General features: G+C 47.2%; 1 protein-coding gene across 7 annotated transcripts in view; it reads left to right on the top strand.

Annotated features, from left to right (window-relative positions):
* Positions 1-19,443, top strand: part of SLC8A1 (solute carrier family 8 member A1) — a 342,186-nt gene that overhangs the window by 22,450 nt on the left and 300,293 nt on the right. For 4 of the 7 annotated variants that reach the window (XM_090052649.1, XM_090052667.1, XM_090052658.1 and 1 more), the window contains exon 1: positions 9,703-10,856. The exons of 1 other annotated variant lie outside the window; for it this stretch is intronic. The gene's annotated coding sequence lies outside the window, so the exon portion shown is untranslated. Of the gene's footprint in view, positions 1-9,701; positions 10,857-19,443 lie in introns of those variants that run through there. 2 more of the 7 variants (XM_090052627.1, XM_090052643.1) reach the window with 1 other exon arrangement.

The following is a 19,443-nucleotide window of genomic DNA, read 5'->3' on the forward strand; positions in this document are numbered from 1 at the left end:
GGCACCCACTCTTTGCTCCAGGAGACCATTCAAAACTCAGGAATCAGAATTCACAGGCGCATGAAAGAAAATGGAACTTGAAACTAGAATTCAGTCTTGTAGACAATGTGGTTTCATTTCTCAGAAAGCATTCAACATATGTTGTTCATCCTGGGCTTCAGCCTGTTTTCTCCATTTCCCTTTTTTAAAAATTCTGTTCATGCACAGAGCATCAGCAGCATTCATTGTCCTATTACTAACTGCTTTGCTCTGCTTTGTACACACGACTTACCCATTTTATTGCACAACAAAGAGGAGAAATATTAGTGTTCATAAATATTTAAAGATTTAAAATATCTCAGAGTACAAGGCACTGCATACACACCTGGTAAGAGACAGTCTGTGCCCATAAGAGCTCATGGTCCAAATAGTCAAAGCTGACAAGAAGCAGGAGAAACAGGGTATTTTTATCCCAATTTAGCAGATGGGAAACTGGGCCATGGAGATTAGGAATCCTGTTCCACTGGGGTCAGTGGAAGCTTCACCACTGTCTACAGAGGATTCATAGATTCATAAATTCATAGATGCTAACGTCAGAAGGGATCTCAACAGATCATGTGTCCGACCCCCTACCTAGGCACGAAAGCGTGCTGGTGTCAGATGACCACAGCCAGATGCCTATCCAGCCTTCTCTTAAAGACCCCCAAGGTAGGGGAGAGCATCACCCCCCTTGGAAGCCCATTCCAAATTTTGGCCACCCTTACTGTGAGGAATTTTTTCCTGATATCTAGCCTAAATCTGCTTTCTGTCAGTTTGTGGCCATTGTTCCTTGTTACCCCAAGAGGCGCCCTGGTGAACAGAGCATTTCCGATTCCTTGCTGCGTCCCCCTAATGAATTTATAGGAGGGCACAAGATCACCTCTCAGCCTTCTCTTGTGGAGGCTGAAGGGGTTCAGGTCCCTCAGTCTCTCCTCATAGGTCTTGTCCTGTAAGCCCCTAACCATATGAGTGGCCCTCCTCTGGACCATCTCGAGTCTATCAACATCCTTCTTGAGGTACGGCACCCAAAACTGGACACAGTACACCAACTGCAGTCTGACCAATGCCGCATAGAGGGGCAGTATCACCTCCTTGGATCTATTTGTCATGCATCTCCTGATGCATGATGAAGTGCAGTTAGCTTTGCTGATGATTTCATCACATTGACGACTCCTGTTCATCTTGGAGTCCACTATGACTCCGAGATGCCTTCCTGCTTCTGTGCTGCTGAGAGGGTCACTTCCCAGCCAGTAGGTGTGCTGGAAACTTTTGCACCCTAGGTGCAGCACTCTGCACTTGTCCTTGTTGTACTGCATCCTATTATGTATTGCCCACTTTTCTAACCTGTCCAGGTCTGCCTGCAATCATTCCCTACCCTCTGGAGTGTGCACTTCACCCAACAATATAGTATCATCTGCAAACTTGGACAGAGTACACTTCACACCTACATCCAAGTCACTGATGAAGACATTGAAGAGTACGGGTCCAAGGACCGAACCATGCGGGACCCCACTACCCACATCCTTCCGGGTCGATACCGACCCATCTACTACCATTCTCTGGGTGCGACCACTAAGCCAATTTGCCACCCACTGGACCGTGTAAATGCACACATGCACCCCAGCCAAGCATCTTGATCCAGGATGCTGGATCAAGCCTGAAGGCTTGTCTATTGCACAGTGGCAGAGTCTCTTGGATTGGCTGTTCTTGAGCTACCCTTGGCCCACTACCTTTTCATTTGGAGTTGACCCCAAATTATTTGTTTCTGGTTTTGGACCACTGAAAAGTCAGTTCCTGGCCAAGTCTTATTCCTTATAAGCAAGTGGCAGAGGTGAATCCTGATGGTCTTGTAGAGTGAAAAGAGGATAATATTACAGACTGGTTCAGGGAAGGTATTCCAGACACAAAAGGCAATGTGGAGAAGGACACACAGAAGTTTACGTTGAATAGATGAGGCTGGGCAGAACAGGTGGATGGAAGGTGATGCAACAGCAGGCATAGAGGGTAGGGAAAAGTCTTCAATAGATTTTGAAGGTGAGGGCAAAAAGCATGAACCTTGATGTAACAAAGGTACAACACAGGTTGGAGCTAAAGACTGAGATGGGTTGAATAATGTGCAGACCAGGTGATCTCATCAGCTCAGTTTTGTATGAACATGAGAAGGGCATTGTGGGTGCCAGGGAAGATGAAGATAAAGAATGGTCATTAATCAAAGGAGTGGGCTATTGACTCTTGTTGGCACTGGAATTCTATCAAGCATTCCTGAAGAAGCAGTTCAAGGGAAGCTGTTTCACTTACTGTTAGTTAAGACCAGTTTTCACAGTGCAATCTGCCGGTTGAGGGAATAGAAACAGGGGGATTCTGCACATCTGGATGTTCAGTACATTAACTTCTCATTTTTAAGGAAGGGGCCTACTTTCTGTAGACAGCTAATTTTAGCTTGGGTACATCAAACATGGTGAAAGAGGGTCGGGTTACCTTTGCAATGGGGCACTGTGGTCAAGGCTGATGAGTAAGTATCACTCACTATCTTTAATCCAACAGGGCCTACTGCTGATGCCAAGTGGAACCCTGCATAAGGGTTAGGAATAGAATACAACCTCATGTTGCACACAAAATATCAGGAGAAGATTGTACCACCCTCAGTCTTGTGGCACTCTTTCCAGCTAGCTCTCACCATTTTATCATGGCTTTCGGTGTTTTTCTTAATGTCCCAGCTCCTGGAGTCATGTGCTTGTAGCTATAGCTCAGCATTTACTTCAGACAAAAATGTGTATGTCCAAGAAAGCTAGAAAATGTGGACTTTGAAAGAATATGATGAGTAGTTTTTAGCTTCCAATTTTTCAGTAGTTGGCTCTTCTCTCCCTGGATCAGGACAGCCTCAGGGTGCGGTGGGGGAGCAGGAGCTGGGGGGAGGGTAAGTCCTACCCAGCCAGGGTCCCACTCAACTTACCCCTGCTCCTGCTTCTGCCACACTGTCCCTCACCGTGGGGGCCTCAATCTAGCCCACACCCCTTCTCTCCCCCATGGACTGACCTGCTGGGGTGGAGTGCATGCACATGAGCACTCAGCCCTCCACCCCAGCTTCGGACTGACTCCAAGAGGCTCCAAGATCTACTGCAAGAGGCTCTGAAATGTACCAGTGGATCGAGATCCACTCGTTGGTGATCACTGCTCTAAGACATCAACTGTTTCTTCCTCCCCTCACCAAGTTCCCACTTTCATTCTTATCATTTCCTCTTCTTTAATTTTCCGAGTAGGCTCCCCTTTCCTGGCTCTGCTTTGTGCCCCGTTATCATTTTACTCCTGGTACTTGCTTTCTAATTCAGTGTTCTCTAAGCCCCACCCCCCATGTCCCCCTCTTCCTGGATATGAGAGAAGAGTGGCAACAAGCTGGGGTACTGACCAGGGCTCATCTTATCCAGTTCCTCCTGGCTTTCTATGGCCACAGCCAGTAAAAATAAGAGATTCTGAAATCATTTTATGCTGGAGAATGCCCCATGCATCTGGTACAGGATTGAGCACTGCCCACTCTCTCTTGCCCTAATCTTGCCCTACATGTATAGACATTTCATATCCAACAGCCTTGCCCTACCCTAGTGTGAACACTATAATGCGAATCTGTATGTAAACTCTAATACAGAAATAAGCTGTATTAGTGTAACCTGTATAACTGCGACCCCCGTAGGGCTTGCACTGAAAAAGTTCTATCAGTAGACAGCACGCTGCTAAGCAGAATAGGTGTATGCATATTTGTAAAGTGACTTAGGTAGCTGTGTTAGTCTGCAGTTAGTCAGACGGCAGGGTTGATATGCGCTTTTATAGACTAACTAAATAAGATACTGTTAAAGTGACACAGTGCCTGTGTGTAGACAAGCCCCTAGACAGGTTCAAGTTTTAACAAGTTTTTCCCAAAGTCCTTCTTTACTTCTACAGAATATCTACAAGATTTCTGAGCTCACAGTTGCACCATTCCACAAGCATTTCCAGTCCTAATTAGGTCCTGTCCAATCCCTTCCTTCTCAAACATTGTCACAATGATGACAATCAAAACTAATTATAGAAAGTCACTTTGATGTATCCTACTACCAGGGGCCCCTGATTCCCACCAGTGCAGCTACTGCTATACTCCTGCGTGTCATTTCTATTACATTTCTCAGTGGGTACATCAGTCATGGCTAAAGCCTCCCCACTCCCTGTGGATAGAAATGAGCTTGACCTAAATTTCATAGAAGGGTCTCATGGCTTCTATAGCATTTGGGTGTGGTAGACAGAAAACTTTGCTGCAGATTCAGATTCATTTAAACAGAGAGTTTCATGTGGAATTGAGTATAGAAATTGATGGTATCCTGAGAAGAATGTTCCCTATGCGAAGGCATTCTACATAAAATGCAATGTTTTGGATACTGGATATCCATTTTTTTAGCCTCCAGTATTCTGTGGAATTTTATACTAACAACACAAAACAACATTGTAGAAACTGTATAAAGCTGGGAAGAGGCTGCAGGATTTGGCAACTCAGTTGGGGACAGCTGGCTCCAGCATCCAGGAAAGCAATTTGGAAGTCAGTTTAGGACTGCAGAATAGGAACATCAGTTAGATGTTTATGCTAAAATAACCAGAAGTGAGACAATTAACAAACCTGCCATTCCAAGAGTCTTCCTACAGTTACAGAAATAAGATCCTTTGAGAAGAACCAAGAAAAGAGTTCACATCCTTCTGTCCTCTTGTTTCAGGCTTTCTGCAGGCCCAAGCAGACAAACGGCTGTGGTGATATTCCCTTCAGATTTTGAAGGTTTTTTCACAACAGAGATGAATGGGAAGTAGTTTATTTGAGATGAAAGCTTAGATACCAGAGCACTGTCTTGTGGATATAAGGGATTCCATGACAAATTCCAAGGCTGAAGATTTTCAAAATACAGGGGTTCTGGCAACATGTAATACAGCTGTCTAATCAGCCTAGGAAAGACCATTTTAAGGGACATTCCTTTTGGTCCCTAAGCTTTACACCTATTTAAAAAGAGTGAACCGCAGAAGCAAGAGATTCTTCAGAGACAGAGATCACCAGTTAGAACCTTCCAGACCACATCCTGTAGGGCTAGTTCCAAAGTTGATCTTCAAGTGTTAAGTCCTATCCCTTTTAAAAGTCCTGTTACTTTTTCCATTATCTGACACCTTATGTTCCACTCTAAATAATTTTGATCTGTCTTTGATGTTTTCACCATCTTTGAAGCTTTACAGATAGTTATCATAACTTCTTTTGACCTTCCTGGGCAGGATAGGTTCAGGCCTTGCCTAAAAAGATGAAAATTTGTTCAGGTGTAACTGCATTCATGTAGTGATACCAGTGTCAATGCTGATAAATGGTACTGGGAACAGTATGAGGAATGGCGCAATGCATCTCTGCCTATGTGATGTAAGAACAACACTGCAAAAAAACCTAGAACAGACAGGGCTTCATTGGGGAAGCTGAAAAAATACAATGTGATTTTGCATTTGTGAGGAAATCCGTAAGAGAGCTAAAAAAAATTGCAACAATGAAAAGTAGCATTGCATTTCTTTCCATCTACCTATGTTAGTTATAACATTTCTCCATGCAAAAGAGAGCACTGTAGTCAGCAATAATGGCAGAGACTGATGGCATAGGGCACGTCTACATGTCACCATACAGAGATGTTGTTATGGCGCCGTGCTTTAGTACTTCCTTTTGAAAGTAGTAAAGCACGGTGCAGTCTGGGTGGTTACTGTGCCCTGCTCACGATGCAGTTAGATTTTGCTGCTACATCACTGTAGGAGTGTGCTATAACAGGAGAGTGCACCACTACAGCAATATAGCTGGCAATCATGTGTGGACCCACAAGATCGCTACATCACCATAGCATGCCGTACAGCGACGTAGTGCATTGCTTTTTCACCGTAGGGTGACATATTGCTGTGCCCATAAAGTGTCTCACTCCTCTGATATAGAACCTGCTCAACTGCTCCTGAAAAGACAGGCAATAATATGAACAGAGGTAGGGAGGATTATGTGGAGGTGACAGCTACTGAAGATTCTGCTGTGATGCTGCAGTAGTCCAGAAACCTCAGACTCCACACTTGACACAAGATGCTAACTGGCCCTTCTGAAACCAGGCTTAGGATGCCCTTTCCTGCATGGACAAAGACACCATGCTCTGTTCAAAGGTTAGTACAAAACTGTGTTTTACATTGGGAACAGGAGCCTCCTCTGAACCTGACTCCTTTCCATTTCACTTCTTTTACAGGGGTTTGTGAAGCAGGAATTTTTTCAAGCAAGGATGAATTAAAGGAAGCACTACCTTGTCAGTTGCAAAATTTGGCTCCCTTCTTTCCCAAGGTATTGGTCAGGAAATTAGACCACATGATACCATCTACCCTCTAGATTCTGGGAGCCCATTATGTTCTTTTGATCTTTATACTAGGACATTTTTTGAGAGGGGGAGAGAGAGAGAGAAAGAGGATAAGGGATCGCTCTGCATGTGTAGACAATGACTGGGAAACATCCCACAGCAGCAGCATTCACTGGAGCAGGAAGGTGAAGGCTGTTTGATTGCTGTGAAGAAAGCAGCATGCAGTCTGTGGGTGTACATTAATGAATGAAGGAGCAGTTTGTTAAGCTCAGCATCAGTCTCCATGGTTTCTGGATTTGTGATTAGTGTCTCCAAGTATGTTTGCAGTGTGGTGTTAATATCCTGAGTGGGGTGAAGAGAAGCAGAGACACAGAGATAAGGAGGGGAGCCTTGGCATGGAGAGGAGGAAACTGCGTTATGTTGCCACTGACACATCCCAGGGCCTGCCTGTGCTGCAGTCTCTGCAGCACGTGGAGACACACCCACACTAGCTTTAAACAAGCTTTTACTCAGCTCCTTGGGCAGGTTTTGCAGCTGCACTGAACACTCTGCTGCCACAGCTACCCTGCTACTGGAACCCAAGCTGGCTCGCTTACAGCCTGCAGGCGTGTATCTATAGCACACTATAGACTCTTCAGTGATGTACCCCCATACAGCATCCTTTCTTCTCCACTCCTGCCCCCCCCCACCTGCCATTCCTTAACTAGCGCTGCCCTGACTTCTTTCCCCATGCCTTGGTTGCTTTTTTCTTTGGCTCACTTCTGCTTCAAATATCTCAAAGGTAAAAAATTAGCTGTAGCATCCTAGACTTTTTCAGACATGCTGAGTGTGTTCAGGCACAGTGGATGGGCCAGCGAGCTTGGAAGAGATGTTTGTGGGGACCCATGGAAGAAAACTAGTTACTCCTCATGCCCCAGCCCTCCCAACCTTGTAGCTATAGACAAACAGCTGTTAATGGGAAGTGGGGGGGCATTGCAGAAAAGGCACAGCACCTCCAGTCAGTAGTGCAATGATGGGTGGGCAAGCCTTGGGCATTGCCTAAGGGGGCAGCATTGGAATGGAGCTGGGTGGGTACCTCAGCTTCCCACCCCTTTTACTGCCTCCCCCCACCCCCACACGTGTTGCATCTTCCTTGCTCTGACTGGCAAGCAAAAAGGACAGAGAAGCGGTGTGGCAGAGGAGCAGTGCTCAGGGGTTCCTGCTGCTGGGGAAGGTGTCACCTTTTTGCCACGGAAAACCAGTGTTTTTTGACTGTTCAGCACACATGTTGGGGGATGGTATCTCCCCCAACAGCCGGAAACCTCTGGTCCATGCTTTTGCATGGGTGCCCCTGCCGCTGCTCCAGAGCCAGACCTGGAGCAGGGAAGGTGCAGGATGAGTAAGGGACTGAAGGGGAGATGGGTTGGTGAGGTGCCCCTATATCCCCATTCCCAGTGCACACTATTGGCTAGTTATGCCTCTTCCTTAAGTGCTGTGGGGCTCTCAGGTAGATACTCTTGTCATTGAATTACACTGACACTTCCAGTGGAAAAAAAAGTCTCACTGCCCTTTCTCATTTTTGATAAATTTCCCCTTTTTCCATTCACCCAACATTATGACCAAGTGTTTTGTCTAGCAGTCTTCCAGCACATCTCCATCTAGCTCCTAATATCTCCCCCTAGATGTTTAGTGGGGGTTTGTTTTCCAACAGAGGCTGGAAGGAAAATTGTTGAGATTGGGGTCTATTGAGCAAGGCATTGCACAACACCTGGTAAAAGACTGCCCCTGGTCTGAGGAGCTCACAATCTGATACGTTCCATTCTCAGCTCTGCCATAGACTTCCTGTGTGACTTTTGTCAAATTCCTTAAATTCTCTGTGCTTCAGTTCCCTTTCCCTAAACTGAGGATAACAGTACTTCTGTTCTCCTAGACTTTTTTCATCTTTCCTGACTGGAGCTGGATCCTGGAAAGCAATGTAGTTGGGCAAGGCCCTTCTCTAACTTCAACTGTACTTGCTCATGGTGAGTTGCAGAATCAGGACCTTGGACTATATACCAATGGTCAACCAGCTTTGCTGGCCCATGGCAACAACACTAAACAAGTAACGCCCCAAGGACAGCATCAGCCTTTGCTCTCCTGTCAACTTACGTGTCTGTGGGAAGTAAAGTCTTCTGCAGCATGAGTGGCATTAACCATAAGCCTGGGGCTGCGGACAACTGCACCTTGCTGTTTGAGGCAGGGACATGCTCTTTCTCTTTCGATGTGCAGCTACAAGCAAAACGATCTTGGTTGGAACCTTTAGGCAGCAATGTAATGTTAGCAAATATTTTTGTTAATATTGTTTCTAATTGTCATGATGGTGAGGGTTCACATATTTTCTCCTGAACCACTCCTTCAAATGCAGTAGTTTTAACTTTTTTAGAGTTGAGGCACCCCTCATTAGACTCAACGCATTGCTCAGAAAATGCCAGCTCTTATTTTTCACTCATATTTTGACTATGGAAAAACAATGGAATGACAGTTTGTCACAGAGAATTCAGAAAGACCACAACAGGTCAGAATGTTTTAACACTCTGGATTCCTATTTGAAATCTCTAGGTTTGTCTTGTGAATCAGGTTTGTACACTGAACAGTGTTAACACTGTGTGGCATCCCAGGGGAACACTTGAAAGGATCTCAAGGCACCCAAGGGTGCTGTAATGAAATGTTTGACCAAAACTGATCTGCAAATTAACCAGTAGGAGGCACTGGGGAGACTTGGACATCAAAAATAAATATGCAGAGTAAAATGGAAGTAGTTGGCCTTTAAGCAGGTAACTATTGGTAGAACTGTATTCACCAGAGGAAAGTTATCCATGCACATGTTTTGTGCTCAGGGACTTAAAATTGCTAATAAAGGCTCCAAATCTGCTAGCAGATCCATGGAGTCAAGCTCTTCTGCCTGTAGAGAAGAGGCACAGAGACCTACCTCCTCAGATCAACTTTTTTTCTCAAGGCCCCAGCAAGGGTAAGCAATGCTAGTGGGGCCTGTTGTGGGATGGGGAATGTCCTCATGCTAGTAGCCTGACAACTCTGCCTTTTCCCTTTCAGGGCACTTGATCCTAAATGGAGAGCAGGAGTTTGGCATCATTCTGCACCCCAATGCAAGGGAAGGGGGAAGCCCATCCATAAAAGGAGAGTTAATAAAATCTACTGAAAATGACTGGCTCATTGTCCCGATTCTAGAGCTATGCAACAAATGTACCGATGGCTTTTACAGTGTTGCCAGTGGTAACAGAAAATAAAGGCACTGCCAGTGGGATGCGATGGTCGAATTTAATAGCATGCAGAAGCTGGAATAGTGGTTGTACATATTAGCAATTCTTGTTACACCTGAGGACTTAACTGTAGAGGATCACTCAATGACTTTTTAAAAACACAGTTCCACCTTGAAGTGCGAGCTATTAAATGTGATCCTAAGCTCTTGCGCGTGGCATGGAGTCCTGCCTGCAGGGCAGGACAGGCTGGCACAGTAGAGATGGCTGGTTTTTGCTGGAGCTGGCAGAGGTTGAGGGAAGCATTCACCTGCAGCCCTCCTCGACAGAGATGTCTCCAGGCAGGTCACATCAGAAAACTAAGGAGCAACAAGTCTCCCTGTGCCAGCTCATGTGCTCACACTCAGATTCAAACTATATAATCTGAGAGCAGTGGGGCAAGCCTGGAGCTTCCTAGCCCCATCCTACAGCTGCATTGGCTGGGATGGTTGACCCTCTTGGGCCAAGTGGGGCCCTGTGCCTCCGCAGGGCGGGTGTCTTGGAGTCGCAGGGAAGGCCTTTCTGGGGCATTCGCAGGCCCCTCTGTTGCCAGTGAGGACCCGAGGCAGGTCACTCCATCCCTCCATGGAGGCTTTGCTGCTCCGGCCTCTGCGGCAGCGGTTCTCCAACCCCTCAGGGCGGCAGGCACCTCTCACTGGGCCGGGGCAGCCCCTCCACGGCTGTCAGGGGGTGCCAGGGCAGCGCGCAGCCCCTTTCACACGGGCTGAGCGGCAGGGCCTGGCGTATGCGCTCGGCTGCTACGTGCTTCTCTCCTCACGCCTTCAAACGAGCTTGCGGCGCCCGGCCGCGCCTCAGGGGCCCCCGCCACGCGGGGCGGGTCGGGGCCGTTCCCGGCGGCAGCATCCCCGGGGCCGCCCCCTGCCCCCGCTGCCCTGTGCGGGGGGCGGTGCGGCGCGCGGGTGGGAGGGCCGTGGCGGCCGGCGGCGATAAGGGGCTGGCGCTGCGCCGCCGCCGCGGCTCCCAGCGCGGGGGGAGGCAGCCGGGAGCCGCCGCCGCGCCATCGCCACCCCCTCGCCCCGCCTCACGCGCCGCACAGAGGCGCGTGGCCGTGCCCGCGCGCGCGTGTGTGTGTGCGTGTGTGTGAGTGAGAGAAGCGGCGCGCGCCGCTCGCCCGCCCCTGCTCCTGCTCCCGCCGCCGAGCGATGCTGGCCCCGGTGCCGCTGTGAGAAGCCGCCAGGTAGGAGCGCGGCGCGGAGGCGCCGCCGCCAGGTACCGCGGGGCGGGGGGACCACGGCCGGCTGGGCTTGGGGTGGCGGAAGAGGACCGCGGGGCGACTCCCCGCCGCATCCCTGCCAGCGCGGGGCCGCGCACACCTGTGTGTCCCCAGCGCGGGGGCCGCGCCTCCGTGTGTGTGCGTGTGTGTGCGATTCCCGAGCAGACGCCCGCGCACGCACGCACACACACCCGCGCGGAGGCACCTGCCCGCCGCAGCCGCAGGAGTCTGCCCCAGCCTGGCCCCGGGCGCCGTGCAGTGGGGGCGCTGCCGGGCCGAGCCGGGATGATGAATGGCTCGTGCCGCGCTGGAGATTTGTATTTCCCTCTCCCGCCGGGGGGCAGCGCGCCGGTCCCCTGCCCTCCCTGTCCTGCCCTCCCGGCGCGGCGCTGCTCTGCGAGCCCCGGGCGGGGAGGCACTAGGGGCTGCAGCCCGCCGCCGCCGCGGGAGCTTGTGGCGAGACAAAAGCGGCGGGGCAGGCGCAGGGCTGGGGCTGACAGAGCGGCCGGCGACGGGGCCCGGGCAGAGCCGGCACCGCTGCAGCGCGGGGATGCCGCAGTTGGCGCTCCCGGCTCCACCCGCCTTGTGTAGGACTGGTCTTTCCTTCCCGGGCTGGCTGTCCCCAAGGGCCTGGCAGGAGGGGGTGGTCCCCCAGCAGCAGGTTGTGGGCAAAGCCGGGGCTTGGCTCACCTGCCCCAGGGATGCGGTCGCCAACCCCTTCTGCCTGGTGCAGAGGAAGCTGTTGAGAGGATGGCACTGCGGAAGGTAAAGCCCAGGGTGAGGGCCAAGCAGGGGGCACGCGCTCTCCAGGTGTGTGTGTGGCAGACAGATGGTCTGCCCCGGACACCAGGGTGCTGTGTCAGAGACCAACCCGTCCCGTGTATGCCAGGCCAATAAGCCAAAACCCTCATCTCCCAGCGGGGTAAATAAAACCCAGAGCTAAACCAGAATTAACCTCCGAAGGGATGAGCACCTCTGTCATGGCTCACAGTAAGCTGCTTAATTTCTTCGTAAAGGTGGCTCAGTTTCGCAAGAGAAAGGAAAGCAACACATTTGCAAAATGGGTCTCTGGCTTAATTAATTTGCTGGGTTTAACAAACGTTGCTGCCAAGCCCTGGATTTTGTATGGGGTTTGGGGTTTTGTTGAGGTTTTGTGGGGTTTTTTACATTTGCTTTGCAGAACAAACCCCCTGGTTCCTTCCACTTAGACATTTAAACTGTTTCAGAGGTAAAATAAAATCAGAGATACCTGTGGACCTGATTAAACTCGTCTTCTCTTTCCCAGCAGCAATGTGGAATCAGCACTAAGGGGAACTGTGTTAAACAGCACTCCTCCTATAGGCTTTGTCTAAGTGGAAGCATGGTTAGGTCTCACCAGTCATTTTAGTTTAATTCTTTAAAAGTAGCCGTGTCTCTTCCTTCCTGGCCAAGCTGTGCTGAACAGCCTCACAGTCCACAATGTCTTGAGAGTGAAAGCTGACTGCCAAAACATTGCAGAAAGGGAGCAGACATGAGGGAAGATCAGAAGTCTAAAAATGAAAGCTGTAGTAAAAGCACCAGGTCACACTTGTGTGTGTACATTTGTGTGTATTACTCTTTTCACTTGCACGTTGCAGAAGGTGAGACTGCCAGCCTCAGATGTTGAAAAATCATGAGTCAGACCATGCAATCGTGTGACTTAAAAATCAGGTCTTTTTTTGTTGTTTTTTTTTTTAATCTTGTTCTTTTTATTTGCCTTTTGGATCCACTTGGGTTACATTTTCATGCTGTTCTCCACAGCCAGAAGGCTGTGAAACTTACTCTTTTTCTATTGAAAGCTAAGATTCTTCCATATAGGCAGGATTCCTGCAACAGAGAAAAAATTCAATTATTGTAAGACTCATGATAAAATGGCAAGAACTGGCAACTCTCAGATAGCAGGCCTGCATGCATTCAGGTGTGCTTAACAAATCTCTCTCTTTCTCTCTTTTTTAACAGAGTGTTTTTCCACAGGGTTTTTTATCCTGTTTCCAACTGTTACATCCTTCTGAGGCTAGACGAGTAACAAGTTCCCTGGGCTCAAGAGTGGTAAAATGTCTTGCATTTCTGGAGCCTAAACTTGCTAGAGCTTCTGTACCATCTCTACTCATAACTGCTTCCAACCAAATAACCCCACTCTGCCTCTTGTATCTTACAAGCGTCTCTTGTTTACAGCTATAAAAAATGCTTTGGAAGCTGCCCTGCTTGATGTTGTTCATTCCTGCAGTAAGTCTTGTTGCACCATCTTGGATTTAAATATAACAAAACTCAGATAAGGTCTACAAGCCTAGTCTTCCTCAATGCTTTGCCTGTCACAGTTTGGAGCTGATAAAAGTTTACGCACCAACAAAACCACTTTCTTTCAAAATTTCTGGCTGTAATTCTCTCCCTAGATCCTGGCACTTGGCATCTTTCTGCAGCATGTGCTATTTCAGGCTTTTTGTGTTTAAGGGGTCTGTTTCACTATGCTTCTGACAGCAGTATAGAATTGTATGGGATTAGAATAGAGCCATTTTATGCTCACATCATGTTGTTGGTGGCTGCACAAGACAGTGAGTGGTCCTCAAAGGCTCCTGTTTCTTTGTCTATCCCTGCAGTGTACTAAGCAGTAATCTGCTCTGCTCCAAGCCTCAGGGCTGTCACTACCAAGACTGAACTTGGTTTCATGTAGTTTTTTTTTATTTTATTTTATTTTATTTTATTTAATTCTGGGGGGGAGGGCAAGATTTGTACTCTGGGTAGAGAATCTTAGAAAAGTAGGGCTGGGTGGGACCTTAGGAGGTTATTTTGGCCAGCCCAGTGCTCTTTGTTGGATCATCTCCAAATAAACTATTCCAGCCAAGTGTTTATCTAACCTGTCCTTTAAAGTTTCCAAAGAATGAGATTCTTCTACAATCTGTACAGGTAACCTGTTCCAGTGCTTAACCACATTCATTGTTAGAAAGTTCTTCCTAATATCCAACTTAAATTTCCCTTCTTGCAAAGTAAGTTCATTAATTACTACTTGTCCTGTCCCCTGTGGCCACAGAGAATGGTCTATCTCCATGTATTTCCCAGACCTCTAATACTTTGTGTTGCTCTCTGCTGGACTCTTTATAATTTGTTTGTATCTTTCTTGAACTGCAGTGCACGAAACTGGATGCAGCACTCCAGATGAGACTTTCTTAGTTGTAATCACTTCCCATGACTATGAAAGTGCCATTTCTGTTAAAACAACCCTGCATGCTTTGGCTTTTTTTTTTTTCCCCAACAAGAGAACAAGAGCTCATCGTTGTCTTTTATTCAGCTTGTGGTTCATGATAATAATCCCCAGGTCCTCTTCTGCAGCCTAGTCAGTCATTTCCTAATCTGTGTTTACACATGTGATTGTTCCATTTTAAGTGCAGGACTTTGCACTTGTCTTCGTTAATTTCATTTGATTAATTTAGGAACATTTTTTTCTAGTTTATCAAGGTCATTCTGAATCCTAATTTTATCATCCAAAATGTTGGCAACTTCACCCATCACAATGTCATCTGCACATATAGTAAGTAAGCACTCAATCCCATCCTCCAAATCATTTGTGAAGATATTAAACAATGTTGAACTAAACTCAAGACTCGTCTCTGGGGAACCTTGTTTGATCCTCCTCCCAATTAGAAATCAAGCCCTTGATGACTACTCTTCGAATTTGATGAGCCAACTAGTTCTGCATCTACCATGCTTTAGTCTAGATTGTGTTAAAAGCCTTGCTGAAGTTGAAGAATATTTCATCCACTGTTCTCATCTCATCCACAAAGCCTGTCATTTTGTCATGGAAGGAAATAGGACTGGTCAGGGATGATGTGTATCTTTATTCTGGTGCTTTCCTACCTTCCTTTCCTTAGGATCTTGAGCTGTATCATTTTTTGGTCACTGTCACCCAAGTTACCTTCTATCTTCATGTTCTCAAACAATTCCTCTCTGTTTATGAGCAGCAACTTAAGAAAAGCTTCCCCCACAAACTGGCTTTTCCATGATCTGTACCAAAATTCTCCAACACACTCGAAAAACATGCTGGGACTGCCTTTGCACTTCTGTGGTATCCTCTCAACATATGTCACAGTAATCAGTTCTTTCTCTTCACCAGGTCCTGCATTTTTTACCCAGGTGCATATCTAGAACCCAAGGATTCAGCCTTGGCAGGTTAGCATTCCGTCCACCAAGCTATTACCCAGTCCATATGCATAAATTTGGAGAAACAGTTTCACAAATATATCAACCAAAAGCAACATAACCCATAGTGGGAATAGGACTTGCTGTTGTTTGTGGGCTTTAAGAGGTATTGTTGATCAAGAATTGTAAAAAATGCTGGTAGTCACTGCAGTGCTGGCAGAGCTTGAAAAGGAATTTTCTTATGTGTATTACAGTAACATGTAGAGATCATGACTGAGATCTGCACCTTCATTGTGTTAGGCGCTGTATGAAAAATGTAAGAGGCAGCCCCTATCCCTAAAGAGCTTCCAGCTTGTAGAGACGTGACAAAGACAGACAAATGCACAGGGTTTTGAGCCCTGTTTTATAGAAAGGGGCTTAGGCACAAAGATAAAAGACCCAGATCCTCAAATTCACTTGGATCTGTGTTTTGAATAGGAATTAGGTGCCTGGATATCTTGAAGAATCTGAGCCCAAGTGACTCAGCCCGGGCCATGGAGGTGTCTGTGATGGTGGCAGTAACCAAACAAGTGATCTCCTGAGTCCCAGCCATGTGACACACCCATAGGACCAACTTCCCTCACAAATACAAAAAGATCTTCTGGTATTTGCACTAGAAGTGTTCTGTTTGCTGCTTGTCATTTGACAATTGTCTGTTTTTAAAAAAATTCAGTCAAGGAGCAGAAAATGCACCACATGACTCAGAGGCACTGTCAGAGGAAACAGCAGCCAAATTTCTCTGAAAATGACTAGAAACTGTTTTGGTTTGGAGTGTCCAGAGTGGAACACTTTAAAGGCAACATTCAGCAAGTGCTTGGCACTGGCCCTCAGATACTCCAATCACTTCTGGGTGAGCAATGTTGGGCATCAGAAATGGATGCAGCTAAAATTGCTGGCTACATATGAAGTTCTCAGACTAAACATTCCTGCATACCTAACAGGAAGCGAGTTACTCTGCCAGGGAAAGAAATGCCTGCTTCACAACTACTTGCTGGGGCTGGAAAGCACCCACTTTCCAGGAGCCTTCAGAATTTCTCTGCCATCTGTTCTGGGCATTTTGGGGAGGGGAGGGAGCTGCAGGGAGCTATTACTGAAATGTCTGGCCTCACCAGTGAACTTTGCTGAAGAGCCAACATTAAAATAGAAGCTGGTTTTGAAGACCCCTTTTGGGAGAGACTTCCTTACCCTAGCATGGTTGTATGCGTAAGAAATCTGTTCATGACGGTAAGTGGAGGGCTCTGGAAACATCCTCTTGTTGTATCAGTTACTGATGGACAGGCCATTCAGGTCTCTAGAGGCACCCCACTTTAATAACATATGTATTGCTAACAAGCTGTCTAGCATCTCAAGCTTCTTTTCATTTGGTATATTGGTCCCATGCTGACCTGCCTGCTCCTTCCAGACCACCTGCTCAGCCTCTGAAACTCGCCTCTTTATATTTAAGGTTGCTTTATCTTCTGCTCCCTCCACCCACCTGCTCTCACACAAACCCTTCATCTTTCTGGCTGTCTCCTTCCACTCCTAATCATATTCTGGGTAGTTTTTGCCTACAGGTGGAAGCTGTGTCAAGCCACCTTTTTGCATTCTTCCTCATCCCACCCTTTTAGCTGCTCCTTTGCTCACTACTTTGGCCATTTTTGTGCCCGAGGCGTTCCCAGCTGCTGACCCCCTACTTCTCTTCCTGTGCTCTTTCACCTCAGATTCTCCTCTCTTGACACTCACCTTCTAGCAGAGGGCTGATGGAAGGCCTGGCTATCAACACTGATGCATAGGTGTCATGTAGCCCCTCTCTGCAGGGGTAAATTTCACTCCATCCTTTTGTGAGCTTCTGAGCTCCCACAAAACTCAATTTCTGCTCCCTTCCCCCTCTACTCTTTCCTGGGTGCTCTGTTTTATGTCTCTTTCTTGCTGTCCCTCACTGTCTTCAACACCTGTGACACCGCTTTCATCTAAGTTGTACCTTCCCAGTGCCAGTGTGAGTGACACCATGTTATGAAAGGAGAATGGAGGCACAGGCTATGTGAAAGCTGATCCAGGCCTGAGCTTGGAGTCTGTAGGACAGCCAGGGGTTGAATCTGGCTCTCCAAAGTGCCAGTCTGATGACTTAGCCATTAGACCAGTCACCTTCCACCATGGTACAGGTCTTGGGGTTTTTGCCTTCTTCTGTAGCAGGGAGTGTGGCTCTTTCTCCGGGACCTCTTGAGCATGTATTGAAAACATTTTATAGAAGTAGGACGTTGGCTGCCATGGTTCCCCTGCATTACCTGTGGCTGGTTGGGATGCTTGTTCAAGCAAAGAAAAGGTAAAAGAATAATGGTAAAAGGGTGCAAGAAAGACATGTTTTGGAAACAGGACTGGAAAGGAGGGGAGATGTGATGACACTGGAGCTGGGAGGAGGGGGTGGACTGGAGAAAGGAATAAGTTGTTTTTTAACTCCTAGTTTCACTTCATTTCCCTCACAGGCATCACCCCATTTTGGGTAAAACAGCTGTTTCTGAGGGAGAAAGCTATTGGGTTTGCTTGCTAAGAAGTAGTGATTGAAACCTCTGTCAATAGCATTCTGAGGCAGCCCTCACCAGCTTCACCCAAACTCAACCCTTTTTGCCTGAAATTTTATATGGGGGAAGATTTATTTTCTTTATTTACTTGTTTATTTTGGAATGTTGCTGAGGAAATTGTGGGAGGGAATTAAACACTGTGTCTGGAAGATAGGATATTTGGAAAAATCAGTCATGGCTTGATAATTGTTCTAACTTTCAAATGTCATATTTAGAAAACAGGGGCCTGATATTTGTTTTTACTTAGTTGGCTTCATTGAGGACTGGTGCCTTTGACTATATTTGGAAAGGTTTGAGTGGCTATTTATACTGATGCAGTCTAGGTTGTGCTGTGCTAGAAATTGCTGTGACTTGCGGGGTGGGGGTCACAGTAGGCTATTCCAAGAGACCTTGTGAGTTCCAGAATGGCAGTCTTCTTTGGAAGCTGGGAACCCAGGAGACAAAGCTGTGAGTTAGGGTTCTGTCACCCTGCATGGACAAAGAGATGGCACCTTATTTTGATACACGGACTTTCCTCCAGGCATCTCTAAGTCCAGACTTAGCACACATCTTGCTTGGAAGAGAGGCAAGCGTTCTTTCATAGAAAGGAAAATCACGGTTAGGAGAACTGATCTGCTACGCTCTAAATCAGGGTCTGGATTGGAACAGACTCCATCCCAAATCTGGCAGATGGCACAGCCTTCCAGGCAGGTTGCTGAACCTATTTCTGCCTTCCGACGTTTTCCCCGTCCGTAAACACTGCTTGCCTGTAAAATGCCAGCATTTGTTGAAGTTACTCTGCTGTGATATCTGAGGTACTGCAGGAAATAAACACTTTAGGAAGCACTGGCTTCAGTGCTCTGTGGGTATCTGACTGTGTCTCTTCTTTTTACATGAATTGACAGGAGCAGCAAAACTCCTTCCCTTTGTCTGCTAGAAATCTGGACTAGCTTAATCCAAATGATGGACATGACACTACTTGTCTAGAAATGGTAACCACAAAGATGAAGAAGTTCTGCCTGCCCCCTTTGGTAGCTTTGGAATCTGGATATTAGATCCCATTTTTACATGATCAAGTAGCAGGAGTGACTCGAGACCCTCTCTCCTGTCCCTCTTTTCCCCTGTGAGTCCCTAGACCAGTGGTTCTCCACCTTTTTAGGCTCAAGGCATGCCTCAGAAAATGTCAGCTCTTATACTTGTCTTTTAACTACAGAAAAATAATAGGGCAGTTCTTTTGCAAAGAACTCAGAAAGACCACAACAGGTTAGAATGCTTCTAACACTATGAATTCCTATTTGAAATCTTTAGATTTATCTTGTGAAACATGTTTGCACACCTAATAGGAAGGAATAGCTGCTAACTCTGTGGAGTAGCAGCCTTGAAAGGATCTTAAGGCTCCGTAAAGTGATGCAGTACCCTTGTTGAGAATCTCTGGCATCTGCTGCTAGAAAAGTGCACAGAGTGTGAGTTCAGGTAGAATTAGACACTGAAGCATGGGGTGGGCAGAGATGTAGCTTGAGGGTGACTGCTTTTTGGGGACTTCGGGGTAAACCCACTGTCTTATGATTGAAGAGGAGACCAGATGTGGTACCGGAAAACTACCCAGTGGATCCCTGGAAAAGGAGGGGAGGTTACATGTTAACTGGCTATAGGCCTGAACCATGGGAGAAGCACACACTGTCAGGCCTAGGGTACCAGCTGAGGGCATAGGCATATGATGCCATGTCCATTGATGAAAGTGTGAGTCTCCTTTCACAGTGGGTCATGTATAGATAGATAGATTAACCCACTTGGAAATGAAAGCAGGCACACAGGGGTGAATA

This window comes from Crocodylus siamensis, chromosome 1 (genome assembly GCF_052110815.1).
Source record: "Crocodylus siamensis isolate JL-2025a chromosome 1, ASM5211081v1, whole genome shotgun sequence".
Classification (NCBI taxonomy): domain Eukaryota; kingdom Metazoa; phylum Chordata; order Crocodylia; family Crocodylidae; genus Crocodylus; species Crocodylus siamensis.